Here is a 12,981-nt window from a genome sequence, read left to right as displayed (position 1 = left end):
TCAAATTTCATTTGCCTTTTTGTGCCTGGAACATATTGCTGGCTACTACCTATCTTGTGATCACCTAATATACTCAGGTCTGGTTTTAACTCCTTTCCAAACAACGAGCTTCCAGTTTATATGAGAAATTGTCAGTAATCCCAAAGTGCATAACTTTGCACTTCATTCCATTAACTTTCAGCCTGTTACTGTGACTCCAAACCTAGAAGCCATTCATTTCTTCCTGCAAGATATTCCTATTCCTGCCCTTTCTGCATTAGCAATGGGTCCCAAATGTATATCATCACCAAATTTCTTCAATGTTCTCTGTCTTTTTATGCCAAAGTCATTAATGAAACTATAAAACATATCCAGTCCCTTGACTGATCACCAAGGAACTTCATTTGTAACCTTCCTTCCTGCCTAGTACTTTCCCCTCCACAGAACCCACCCTCCTCTCCTTCAGGCAGTTCCCCACCTGCAGTGCCTCACAAATCCCCCCTCCTACAGTCTAACACCAGGAGTCCCGGCTTGCTCTCTAGCAAGTGTTCTGCTGCAAAACATCTAGAACAATAAGAGTTTTTCTAGATGAGCCATTGTTTTAAATACCTATTTAAAGGGCTATGATCTAACTTTGGCAAGCACATCTCACATGTTGCCACTTTTTTTTAATCTCCATCTTTAATTATATTTTGTATTTAACACTTGTTCTCAAGCCTTGGAAGCACATTATATCCATTACAGGAGGGAGTATGGAGTGGCACACAGATTCAGATCTTGATTTCTACACTCTTGAAGAGTATTTTAAAATAATTTTTCTTTCTCATTGCTTTTCTGACAATGGATTGGAGGACGGAGTGTATTACACAGAGGTTGTTCTGTACTTTCTAATTCTAGATCATTTGTTTGATTGCAATCTTTACTAGAAAGAGATGACAGATATGAAAAAGCTTCTACACAGTGGGAAACAAAATAAAATAACATCTTAGTTAAAAAGAGATAACCTCAAGGAAATACGGTTGAAGACAGAATGACTAGTCATTATTTTTCACAATGAATAAAGTAGGAGTACCATGTAAAAATTACATAAACAAAATAAATTATTTGTTGTCATAGGATATTTGGAAATCAAAAGCAAGAATGTCTTATGAAAGGGATTTGATCAGTTCATGAAAGACAGGTATGCCCATGTCTATTAAACACCCAGCACAAGATATTCTTAAGCTGCCAATTTCCAGAATTTGCGAGGGTCTATACCTGACCTTAAAAGAAATGGCCACTGTTGGTACTTAATTAAATGAGTATCTGGTCTGATACTGTGATTTTCGCTGAAAAACATGATTGGGTGGAACACCTAATACAGCTAATTCATTGAATGATCTCAAATTATATCATCCATGGCATTGAACAGAACTCAGGCCCCTTCATCAATACACTGGAAATATCCCTTAGAAATGAATGAACATATTTCCATACTCTATTCAATCACCCCCACAAAATTCCAGAAGAGTGCACAGTCCTGTTCTATCATGCTTCTCAACAACTTACTCAGCTCTCTGCTGAAGTGGACTCGGTCCCACATTTCTCTTACACAGCAGAGAAAGTATTTCTTCCTTTTAACTTTTACATTATTTGAAACTGTGTAACAACAACAAAAGGTAAATAACTAGCCATGTATTGAAAACCGTGAAGATCAATTTGACAGGAAACCTTAGCACTCTGATGTGCTCAAGTGAAGCACCTTGTGTCCAATACAAACTCCATTTGACAGTATACCTGTAAGAACCAACACACTCTGGAGAGTTCAAACAGCCAAAAATACGTTTCCTGCTAAAGCATAAGACAAAGTCACAGCCCCCAGAAGGAGGCTGTGGGTGGAAGAGAGATGGGGGATGAATCATTTTTCTCCCAAAATCAAGGAATTGTTTTGGCTTTTTCTTTGCTGAGGTCATTTTGTGTCTGCAGAGATAATAATAAATAAATACATTGTAATCACTGTGGATTTATGAGGCAACTGAAGCTATTTGGGCTGTTGCAGAAAGCAAGGCTGGGAAAATAAGCTGGCAATTCTTTTGATGTGTCACATGCCCAACTAAAACAAGCTTAAATATAATTTTCCTTATTCATCTATAATTAAAAAAAAGAACCAACCATAGCTGGCATTAAACCCACAGCTGCCCACACACTACATTATGTGCCCACTTTGCAGACTTCAGAAGGAGCACTCGCAGGCTGGTTAGAACACTGACAAAGCAAATCCTACCCCAACTGATTCTCACACACCCTTGGCAATCAGTTCTCTTCCTGCTTACTTTTCTGTCTTAAATTAATGTTCCAAATCCTACACCACTAGCTACACCCTGCTGATTTTGTGTCATACTTATGAACACAATACAATCATTAGAGGGTTTTTCCAGATGAGCCACCACATAAATAAACCTCACATTTTATTTTGTTTTGTTTTTCCTGAAAGGAAAAGTTCTTGATGTGGCATCTTAATCTGGATATCTATTGACCAACGTAGCAAGCTGACTCCACCTCTAAGATCCCAGCTGCTTCCTCTACACATGTTAAACTTTTAGAGCTTTCATAGGAAAAGGCCAGGGTTCAAAATATTAGGAAATAATACCATGATATTTCCTGAAGTAGACCTTACAAGGTCAATTCATCCTGGCACATTATCTTATGAATACTCTGATTTGCTGAAGTGATTTTCAAACTCTCAATAAAGTCAGTCTTGTTTTTTCCTTAGCAATGCCTTTCCCACCACAAGAACAGATTACTGGAAGGTACTAATGGTGCTATTCAGTCCTAAATTCCTACTCATCTACAGCTTTCACATATAAAAGGACACAGGGACCTGCTTTCGGCCCCCTACCAACGGCTATAGAAGATACACGTACCTCAGGCTTCACACCATTTTATTGCCATCTTTTTGTCATTTCATCTGTATATTTACCTAGGTAGGCTTACTTAAATGCAAAAGATACAGTATGTTGCTTTTCCATTTTTAAGTGCTCCAAAGGATTTTAGATCTCGTCCTTCTACCTAAGCTTTGCAGAAATAAGAGACAGGGGAAGGGGACACAAGGAACCCCAGCCATTTCAGGGTTTTTTTTCAGCACTTTTAAGTGCTCAACAAACTGAATTTGCCCTGCCCCCAAACATACACTACTGAAAACAGACAGATCTTTCACATACAGTGGAAGTAAAGTTTTGGCTGACTTAGCAGGAAGAACTCAACAGAGTGAACAAGATAAAATTTTTCTAACAATATTGGCAGACTTATAGGACTCCACATTCAAAGCTGACAAAACGATATTCTTAAGAAAAAAACATTCTTGTGTCTTCCCTAGGGGTGGTGGCACATCCCTTAGGATATCCAAGAACAAGGCCCAAAAATTAATTCCTACTCACTTGCTGAACATGGCATTTCTCTGTTGCTAATGTTACAGGGATGTCAGTTTACTTAACAGAAAGTATTATAAATTACTGTAGTATCGTGACTGAATATTAACTAATCACAGCTACTACTGGAGGCCCACATTGTGAATGCAAGTGAGGCTGTGGACATGAGTGCCTAAAGACCAGACAAGACCAGGAGCCCTTCCTCTAAGTATTGTCAAAGCCTGTGTGCACCGAAGCAGCTTAAGATGACAGCACAGACAAAGGGAGAGGACGGCATGTACAAACAAGCAGAATGAGCAACATGAGACCACCTATAGTCATGTTAGTTCTGCATTTATGTATTTAATTTTCATGGGTAAGATAGTACAGCACTACCAGGAGCCTATCCAGGTCTAGTGAAAATGGGTTGCCTTTAATTTCCCATTCTTGCAAACAGAAGACCCAGAGCACTACGAATGCATATATTGCCCATCAATGAGACTTTGCAAGGTTTTAAGAGCCAGGAACAATATATTGCACAACATGGGTTATGCTGTGAAGTTCCAGCTTCCCTGAAGTCCACAGCAAAATTCCCATTGACTCAAGCAGAGCCAGAACTTCCTACCAGTTCCCAAGAGGTCTGCTGTGCTGAGAACTGTGAGCTGTGTGCACTGCAAAGAGCGAGTATCACCAACTCTTCAGCCTGCACTCACTCTGCTGGTGATCGTTTTTGCATGTGGTGGTTTTAGCTTTGCATGCTTTACAGATCAAGAAGCCACCACAGCATTCTGGTTTTGTTTTATTTATTTCATGCAATAACAAGGCATGCTTAGTTTCTGTTTTTCAACCAAAAGTGCTGCAGGGATGGAAATTAGATAAAACCTCATATTTCATCTGGTTTCCCACCCCCACCACCTAGCTCTCTGTAATTACCCATTTGTTGCAGCTCAGTTACTAAAACTTTTCCCCGCCCCAAATAAGCTTCAAACCTTGTTTCTTCAGCTTCAGTTACACATTATCAACAGAGCTTAAACTGTTCTTGCCTTACTGATGCATGTATGGAATCTGAAGACAAATTTAGATGTGGATGAATTGCTGTCCCCATAACGACAGCAGCTGACCATGGAAAGCCACTGCAGCTCTCCGGCAGCCCCGGCCCTGGCAGCTACCACCATGGGACCCTTGGCCTCCACAGCCACGAGGCAAAGAGGAGACGAAGATAAACCGCGTAAATGGATGGAGCCTGAGCTGTAGGAAATTTCACAGTTTGGTTTGCACAGGTTCTTGTGAATTTTTCCTTTGATTTTTCCATATACGTGTTTTTGCACCCCCTGAATTTCACTTTGAGTTTCAGGTTTGAACAAGAATGTTAAAAGCTCAAACTGAAACTCACTTGAAACTATCAGGTTTCATCTGCAAAACCGTAAGTGGGCTTCAATTTGTTTGAAAGGTGCAAATTAAGGAATTTAAGTGAAACTTACAACAGACAGTTTTATATCTAAACACAGAGCAAAACTTGAAAGTAGGCAAGTTTTGTGTGGTTCTGTAAGAAACTTTTCACACAGCAGTTCTCCTGGGCTTATTCTTGGTGTATGTGGAGAAATGTGCTCTCTGCACTCGCCTAAGATGTTGCAATACTCTAATGTGTCAGATTATTTTTTTCTTTTAACTCTGGTTAATATCTCTCCTCCTTACTCTCTCTGGAGCAGAACCAGCACCAAAACCTTTAGGCAATGAACTTTTATAATAATTCCCCAGAAATCTTCTCTCCTATTTTAGGACCTAAGGGGCTCCTTGCTCATGGTTATGCATCATCTGTCATTATCTACAAAGACTAAAATGCCAAGGATGGCCGTCAGCTGTCAGTTCTGCCCCTCTGAACAGGGTGTTACAGGATGTCTCATTCAGCATTTGCAGTCACAGGAGAGGGGAGATTCTTTCGTTCAGAGCAGGGAATTGCCTCCACAGCTGCAGAACACAAGAGGCCCAGGGAACTTCCGAAGGCCAGCAGCTGGGGAAGCAAATTTTGGCTGGATTGGTCCATTATTGTTGATGTACATAAGGCCTGAAAATCAGCATCATGAAACAGTGCACATGCAGAAAGACTCATGGTCTTATTTTTCATATTTAGCTATACAACTGTGTAATAGTTAAACCTGGCTTTGATGTTATGCTCAATATTGTTAGCATTAATAAAAACTTATGCTAGCTCTTCTGGTGAAGTCATACTTAAAGGAAAACTCAGACCTGCCACCACCTCCCTTTTCAATTAAATCAATCCACTAGTGCAGTAATCATGACTTGAAAAAGTTGTCACAAGCATGAAGTTAAACTAAGTCAGATATCTCTTCTTTCATACTGTAGACTGAAGTTGGGAACACTCAATTTTTACTCTTACTGTGACTTAAGCACCAGCTACTCACCATCCTGAATTACCCAGCGGTATAGCCGTATGCCCAATCTCATTGCAAAAGTTCATCTTTCAGAAGCTTCCTAGGAGACCTGCATGAAGACAATGAAACCTAACGTGGTTTACACCACGACATTTTTTTTTGTACTTCTGGCTCCATCCTAATGCACCGCCCTGAAGATGGGGAGATTTCCCGTCACTGCCGCCAAATTGCTTGAGTCTTCTTGTAAACTCTGGGCTAACTCATACTAATTTGCACCTTGATTTCAGCTCCTGTAACACAGAGGCAACTCTTGCCTAACTTCACACAGATGGGCATTTATCTCAAGACCCTCTGATATTCTCAGATGTAAATCCAGACCATTATTAGCAATACACGTAACCCCAGAAAGGGCCAGGAAGACATTTGCCCCAACATGTTTGGGCAGGCGCTAGACAAGACCCTTCCGTTTCCTTCCAGCTTCAGTCTAAGGTGAAGTGGGAAAGACTGCCCCTCCAAACCTAACGTTCTGCAAAGCAGTGGCAGACTCAGCATTAGCTGCTTCGTACCCTGCAGAGCAAGCCAAAACCCAAGAAACAGACTTGCTCAACAGCTGAACAACAGAGGCAGAAACAGATCCATTCAGCAAGGAAAGCCAAAGAAGGAGTCAGAGAGAGAGCCAAAGCCACCAGCTTCCTCCTGCTGGCTATGCAAGTAAGAAAGGAGCCCAGAACAATGGAGGCAGCAGGATTACACTGGGGTCATTCCGTTTAGTTCCCAAATGGTTGCTAACAGATGCCTCAAGTAAGATTTGCTCCGTGTTGTTGCTGCCTCATCACCCTGGAGCCACATACCCCATGCTCAGTTTGACAAACTGCTTCTCCTTGTCTGCCTCTTCTACCCAGGCTGACCCCCAGACATCGATGGGCCCATGTGGGGGGCCGAAACTCCACTGGCTTCCCTATGTTTTGGACCAGTCCCTAGAACTGGTAATTACTCGATTGGCAGCGCTTCCCTGCCAGAGAGCACTTCCCAGCCCATGCCGGTGGGTTATGAGAAAAGTGCAGCTGAGAAAAGGACTGATACAGAATGGGTCAGCTGACGAGCAGAGAAGAATCAGTGACCACTTGATAAGCATGCGAACAGAGGACAGTGAGGCAGGAGAGGACACTGAAGGAGCAGACACCAAAAGGAACGGACATGGTGGCTCCCAACCTATGGCTTGAAGGCAACACACTGTAATGTTGTTTGTCAAACTGGAAACGAAAATGTTCCAGCATGGAAAACAAAGCACGATGCTGCCAGCAGCATGAGACTTCCTCAGTGCTGTTATCTTCGATAATCCAACACAAGCTGGGGAGCACAGCTCTTTGCTTCCCTTAACTCGAAGTTAAAATTACTCCACCTGATTCCTCTCCATTATTTTTGGTTTTGTGGCTGCATCTCTGGTTAGAGGAATCTGGTTCTGGAGCTGGCCAGCTCTAGCTCAGCGTAGGCATGTGTAGCTCATGTGTGAGCATGCTCTGCAGCCAAGATAAAGTGATCACAGCCCAGTTCCCTACAGACAAGTGGATACCACACAAAATGTCCCCAGCACGGCCTGTGCCTGAACTGGCCTCTAATTCTTCATGCTGATCATTTTGGTGCTCTCACCAATGAGATGGTGACAGGCACATGCAGTTCACTGATGCCTTCTGAGCTGATCCTGTTTCTGAGGGTATGATCTTAACTTCCAAAATTGCAAAACTGCCATGCTTCACAAGTACCCAATATATCACAAAAATAAAGATTCCTGCTGGAGATCAGATGAAGGAAAAAACCCTCCTGTGAGAATCAGAAGATAATAAAATTTCTTCATTACTAACCAAATAAACACTGAAATGTTTATTCTCTGTTCCCTATTTCACATACATGATGATTTTGAAATATTTCTGTTTATAAAATATGCAGCAAAATGAATGCTCCTTACACACAGAAATAAACAACCCTTTTTCTCCCTGACATACACACACACACACACAAAATTCTAGTAAGAAACTTCCTTCCACATCCTTCCTTTGTGGTTCTGAACTCCTCTGGGGCTAACACAATTCCCAGCAGAGCCAACAAAACACTTGCCATTGCTTTCAGTCAGAATATGACTGTGCCCCTTTCTTGTAGCAGGCAGAGAGTTAATTGAACAGACTTGAAGATGTATTGTAGGAGACAGGAGTAAATCAAATTATATGAAAACATTCCCACGGTTTTGATTTACTTCACAAAAAGAAGCAAAATATTAGACATCTTATATTACTTCACGTTTGCCTGGAGGGCAAATGTGAGGTAAATGTCCAGAAAATTCTAAAAATGTAGCAATAAGCCCCTTCTAAGTTCTGTATGAGTTCTGCATTACCGAGAATACAATATTACTCTATGATGCTGAATAGCAATCTCTAATCCTATTTCAGAGGGCAATAGATTCCATAGGTTTAGATGGGCTATTCCTTTGCAAAACTGAAATTGGAAAACTAATTAAAATTGTAAACAGGACTCTTGAAGCAGTCAACTGGGCAAGTTTGTAGTGTTGCTGACATCTACTGAGAGAAAGTTAAATTGCACGTCTCAGCAAAGGGGTGAGAGTAGACTTGGCCCTTGTTTACCATTTTAGTTTTCAGCTGCATTTTATGCACGTTTGCATATTTATTCATTATTTGTATCAATGTTCACTTGCTTCATTTAAGGTCAGTGAGTCAACAGAGACGACAGGGAACGTTTAAGAGGAAATATAAGGGACATTCAGGAGACGGCTGTATCCCTCACATAGAAAATGCTGCAGACTTGTTCTTACAGTTACAGAAGTCTGAATGCCCAGACTGACACACGGCAGCAGGTACATCGGGACACAAGCCTAATTTATACTGGCTGCACATAAAGCCCTCAAATTGTGGCAGCTGAAGCCAAAATCCACACAGTACAAAATACTGGATTTAGGAAACCATGCTGCAGAAGTGATACTGAAAATTTCTGTATCCTTTGTTTCTTTTAGGAAACGGATAATTTAGCTAAATATGGCAGGAATAAAAATACCACCACTAAGAGAATGGTACTCAAAATGACAATTCAGAGACACTTTTTGATCTGTGTGTCTGTTGTCACGATGACAATATGGCAGTTACACTACTCCGGCAATTAAAGAACAATTTTTGCTGGTATCTCATGCATTATAAAGTATATTCCTTCCCCATGCTGACGAGCGAAGAATCCATAGCCATCTTTACAACCACAGAACAGAAACCATTACTACAGATCTCATGTCTAGGGATTTCATTCTACGTTAACAGGAAAGGTCTGCATATCTCAGCTTGGGTAACAGCAAAGCTAATGGCGGGGGGAAGAGACAACATACAGAGCTCTGACAGAGCTGCAGTGAGTCAGGGTGATAACGTCTATGAGTGGATTTGTGTTTCTCAACTTCTGGGCAAATTCCTCATCACTGAAATTACACTGAATTTACAAGATTATAAATAAAAACTAATTTGGCCAATAAATATTTGTAACGTAGAGGAACACTATCAATAAAGCAGCTTAATTAATTTGCTTTTTGTAATAAGGGAAGCATCCGCAGCCAAAATTAAATATCACATTACAAGATTTGATCTGTGATGAAGTTGTTATGAAATGCTTCTCTTACCTTGAGAGGGACAGTATTTCGGCGTCTGCAAGGGCTTCTCACATTTGTTTCTGCAGATTCTGAAATGGATATAAACATAAGATGAGATCTTTGGCTCATGTATCTGATGTATGAAATATCCCCAGTAGTCGTTCTCAGTCACACAGGACTAAATCTCAGCTTTTTTATGTGAGCAGGTCCAGTGGATGAGGCTGATAGACACTCACCTCCCATGGGCTTCAGTTCTGCTTTGAGTATCACACACAGATTAGAAACTGCAGTGTTGAACCCCCTCTCCCAATTGTTCTCTAACTGAAGGTACCTCACGTCCATCTGTGCTCCAGTTATCACCTTCACGTTTTCTTGGTACCTAAAGCTTGGCTCCTACATGCATTCTGACATGCCACAATCAGGAGGGCTAGACAACCCGGCACTTACACCAGAGTCCCTCAGGAATCAGGCAGTCATCCCTCGGGTGTAATCCAGTAGACATTCTCATAGCTCACACTGGCCTCCTCAGAAAAAGCAGTTGCAGCCTCATCTTTGTTTCTGGAGCAGAAAAAGGTGGGTTATAGAACTTGTCCACCACAATAACCCTTCAAAGAGCGACTGGAACCTAATCTTTCCCTTCCACATGTCAGAGAGGTTAGAAACCCAGGCCATGTTCTCCCTCTCCCTGAGGCTTACTAAACTGGATAGCAGCTTCCCCACAGGACATAAACTTACACCAATACAGAATAGTTTGCAAGCCTGTGGCTAATGAATTCTTCAGAGACATACAAGACATACACTTGAAGGGAACAGGCTCTCTGCAATAAAGGGATTTAATTCCAGCTGAATTCTACAGTCACCTAATCATTGAGTGGTGTGACTGCAGAGAAATGACCAACACCTAACTTGTGAAAAGAAATACCTAGGAACCTCTCCCTCCTGTCAGACTGCAAACCCAGAGTACCTGGAAGACTTCCTTAGTGGCTCTCTTTTTGCTTTCTGGTGTGATGTGGACTTTGCACGGACCTTTCAGAGAGGGCTTCTCACATGTTGCTTAACTCATGGCTGTGCCTTTTACTCCGTGCTCAGACTTCTAAAAACTGCACAGCACAGTGCTCAGCACTGTAACATCTAAATCTCAGAAAATCTCATAATGAAATGCCATTTATACACTTATATCAATGCACTTTAAATGGGCATTTAGGAGGGTTAAGTATATAGCAAAGCAAAATCCCACAGCCTGGTACTTGGATGGAGTTCTAACAGAGTGTTTTATTTAAAACTACACAGATCAGAAATAAAGATGAGGGAGCAGATAAATTTGAACAACTGTTCCTGAATAGAAATCGTTTCCTTATTCTATTATAAATCTATCTCTGATTACCTAAAAAGAATGTTGAAACATTTGGCTTTCTAGAAATAACTTGGTTCCAAAGATGAGTCTCTGAAAAGGCTCATTCTGGCTTGCATTCACTGAAAACCAAGGCACTCAAATTAATATCAACATTTTGGCAATTCTAATAACAAAGACTGCCAAAAGTATGTTGTCTATCAAATGTACACGGAAGAAAGATGTTAGAATATTAAGAACAGATGTCACAGATATCTTCGAAAATGCTCATGCTCCCTAAGTACCTAAGCAAGGCAAGACATACAAAGGCTCATGAAAGATGACATTAATGCATTTTGTCCAAATGCTTCCAAATGCCATATATGTATGTAAACTTACTTATAAAATATGTACATTTAAAGATGTTAGAAAGGAGGATTGTGTCATAACTGGATAATGGCCTTGTATCGTAGAATTTAGAGCTTTAACAGTAACAGTTCAACAACACATTAAAGACTATTTTTTATGGACTTGTTACTTAAACCATTTTGTTCTGTTTCAGAGAAAGCATGTGAGGTTTTCCACTTATTGAGTATTCATTTGTTTACATTTTAATTATTATTCTACTGACAAAGAAAGTTTATAAAAAAACTTCTATTAGAAAAACATCTAAACAACTTAATGAAAGTAATATTTACATAAAAATAGCTTATTGTCTAAAATTAAAAGACCACTTTGAAAACCTAAATATCTTGAGAGTTTATTTGAGCAGGCACAGAACTTGCTTTCATCTCTGCTCTAGTTATTTTCAGTACTGACAATTCCAAACCGTAAAAATTAAGCCAGCTTCCCAACAGAAAATCATGGGGATTAGCTGATTTACTTATTTATTTGTTTGTAAACATCAGAAAGACTGGATTCTTGTGAATTGACAGAATTAAGAAATATTTTACCTCTTGACCTGATGTTTCCAGATTTCAGGCATAGAAAATCACCTTACACAAATGAAGCCAAACTTTTCATATATGGCATATTCAGGTGATAGTGTTAAAAAAAACCCAAAAAACAGAAAACCCCTACTGAATATTTTAACTCTCATAATAATGGGCAATGACGACACTGTGTTTCTTATGGGATGACATTTTAAACTCAACAAAGATTTTGATTTTTTAATTTTCTTACTGAAATCAGCATTTCAGTACATGCTAAACTGATATAAAGATTTTTCTGAAGTAAAAAACTAACTATTTGATGTTAAAATGACTGTGCTGAACTCAGAAACATGGTGTTGAGGATGATCTAAGAGCAATGTAATAATAATAAAACAATACGATCATAATAGTAGTAGCAACAGTGACATTTTCTGTTCTTTAAAGTTTTTAAAACAGTGCTCATTTCTTCTTACCGTATAATGCCGACAGGATAACACTGACAACTAGAATAATAATTTCTTGGCTAAGGGCGGAGCAGGGGTGCCCTCGCAGCCTCCCAGAACAGTCTGTGGAGCTCCAGCCCCGAGGTGGAAGCTGGCTCCCCTCCCGCGGCACAGGCCTGAAAAACAACGTTTTATTTCCATGAGCACCAACATGTGCGAGGGCTTCATTGAAAAGGGGCAGATTCCTGGTTTTGTGAAGTGCACATTTTCAGGCTTTGCTGAACCAGGCCCTAAACCATGACTTGTCTTTATTTAAAATCATCCCCTTACAATTAACAGATGTCTCAGCAAACTTGGCATATACGGATAGCTTCGTTTTTTCCCTTTGAATAACCTGGTTAGATCCAGTTTCCGCAGCAATTGTAAGAGTGTTTACATTGTTTTTTTTCATTTCCCTCTTTTAATAATACAAAGCAGACGCGGTGCGTCTGATTTACCTCAGGAGGCAGCGGGAGAGGAAGGGTGCTGCCGGCTCCTCCGCGGAATGTGCTGAGGGGAGTGGAAGGGGGCGCTGCGGTCGGAGTTATTTATTTTGTTAATATCTTCGGACCCCAAGGGCCCCATTCTCGTCCTCCCTGGCTGGTCTCCAGGCCGAGGCTGTCAGCCAGGGAGAGTATAATATCTTCAGGCTATGGCCCATTTAAAGTTTTTCCTCACTCTCCCAGAGCCTTTCCTGCGGCCCGGGGGAGGCCTCGCGCTGCCGCCTTGCCCCGCGCCGCCATGGCCGCCGGGCCGGGCCCGGGTTCCTCGCAGGGCCCGGGTTCCTCGCAGGGCCGGTGCCCCCCCGCCTGCGCCCCCCGCACCCGCAGAGCCCGGGACCT

General features: G+C 41.1%; 1 long non-coding RNA gene across 3 annotated transcripts in view; it reads right to left on the bottom strand.

Moving 5' to 3' along the window:
* Window positions 1–12,836, bottom strand: part of LOC113484206 — a 130,655-nt gene extending 117,819 nt beyond the window's left edge. Inside the window, exons 1-3 of one of the 3 annotated variants that reach the window (XR_003399176.1) lie at window positions 12,131–12,836; window positions 9,839–9,953; window positions 9,426–9,484 (exon numbers count right to left, since the gene is read on the bottom strand). This is a non-coding gene — a long non-coding RNA (uncharacterized LOC113484206). Of the gene's footprint in view, window positions 1–7,793; window positions 7,797–9,425; window positions 9,485–9,838; window positions 9,954–12,130 lie in introns of all 3 variants that reach the window. The other 2 variants (XR_003399178.1, XR_003399177.1) reach the window with 2 other exon arrangements.
* Between the last annotated feature and the right edge of the window lie 145 nt (window positions 12,837–12,981).

This window comes from Athene cunicularia (genome assembly GCF_003259725.1).
Source record: "Athene cunicularia isolate RWA chromosome 10 unlocalized genomic scaffold, athCun1 chr10_part1, whole genome shotgun sequence".
Lineage (NCBI taxonomy): Eukaryota > Metazoa > Chordata > Aves > Strigiformes > Strigidae > Athene > Athene cunicularia.
This window is presented reverse-complemented; position numbering and strand designations above follow the sequence as displayed.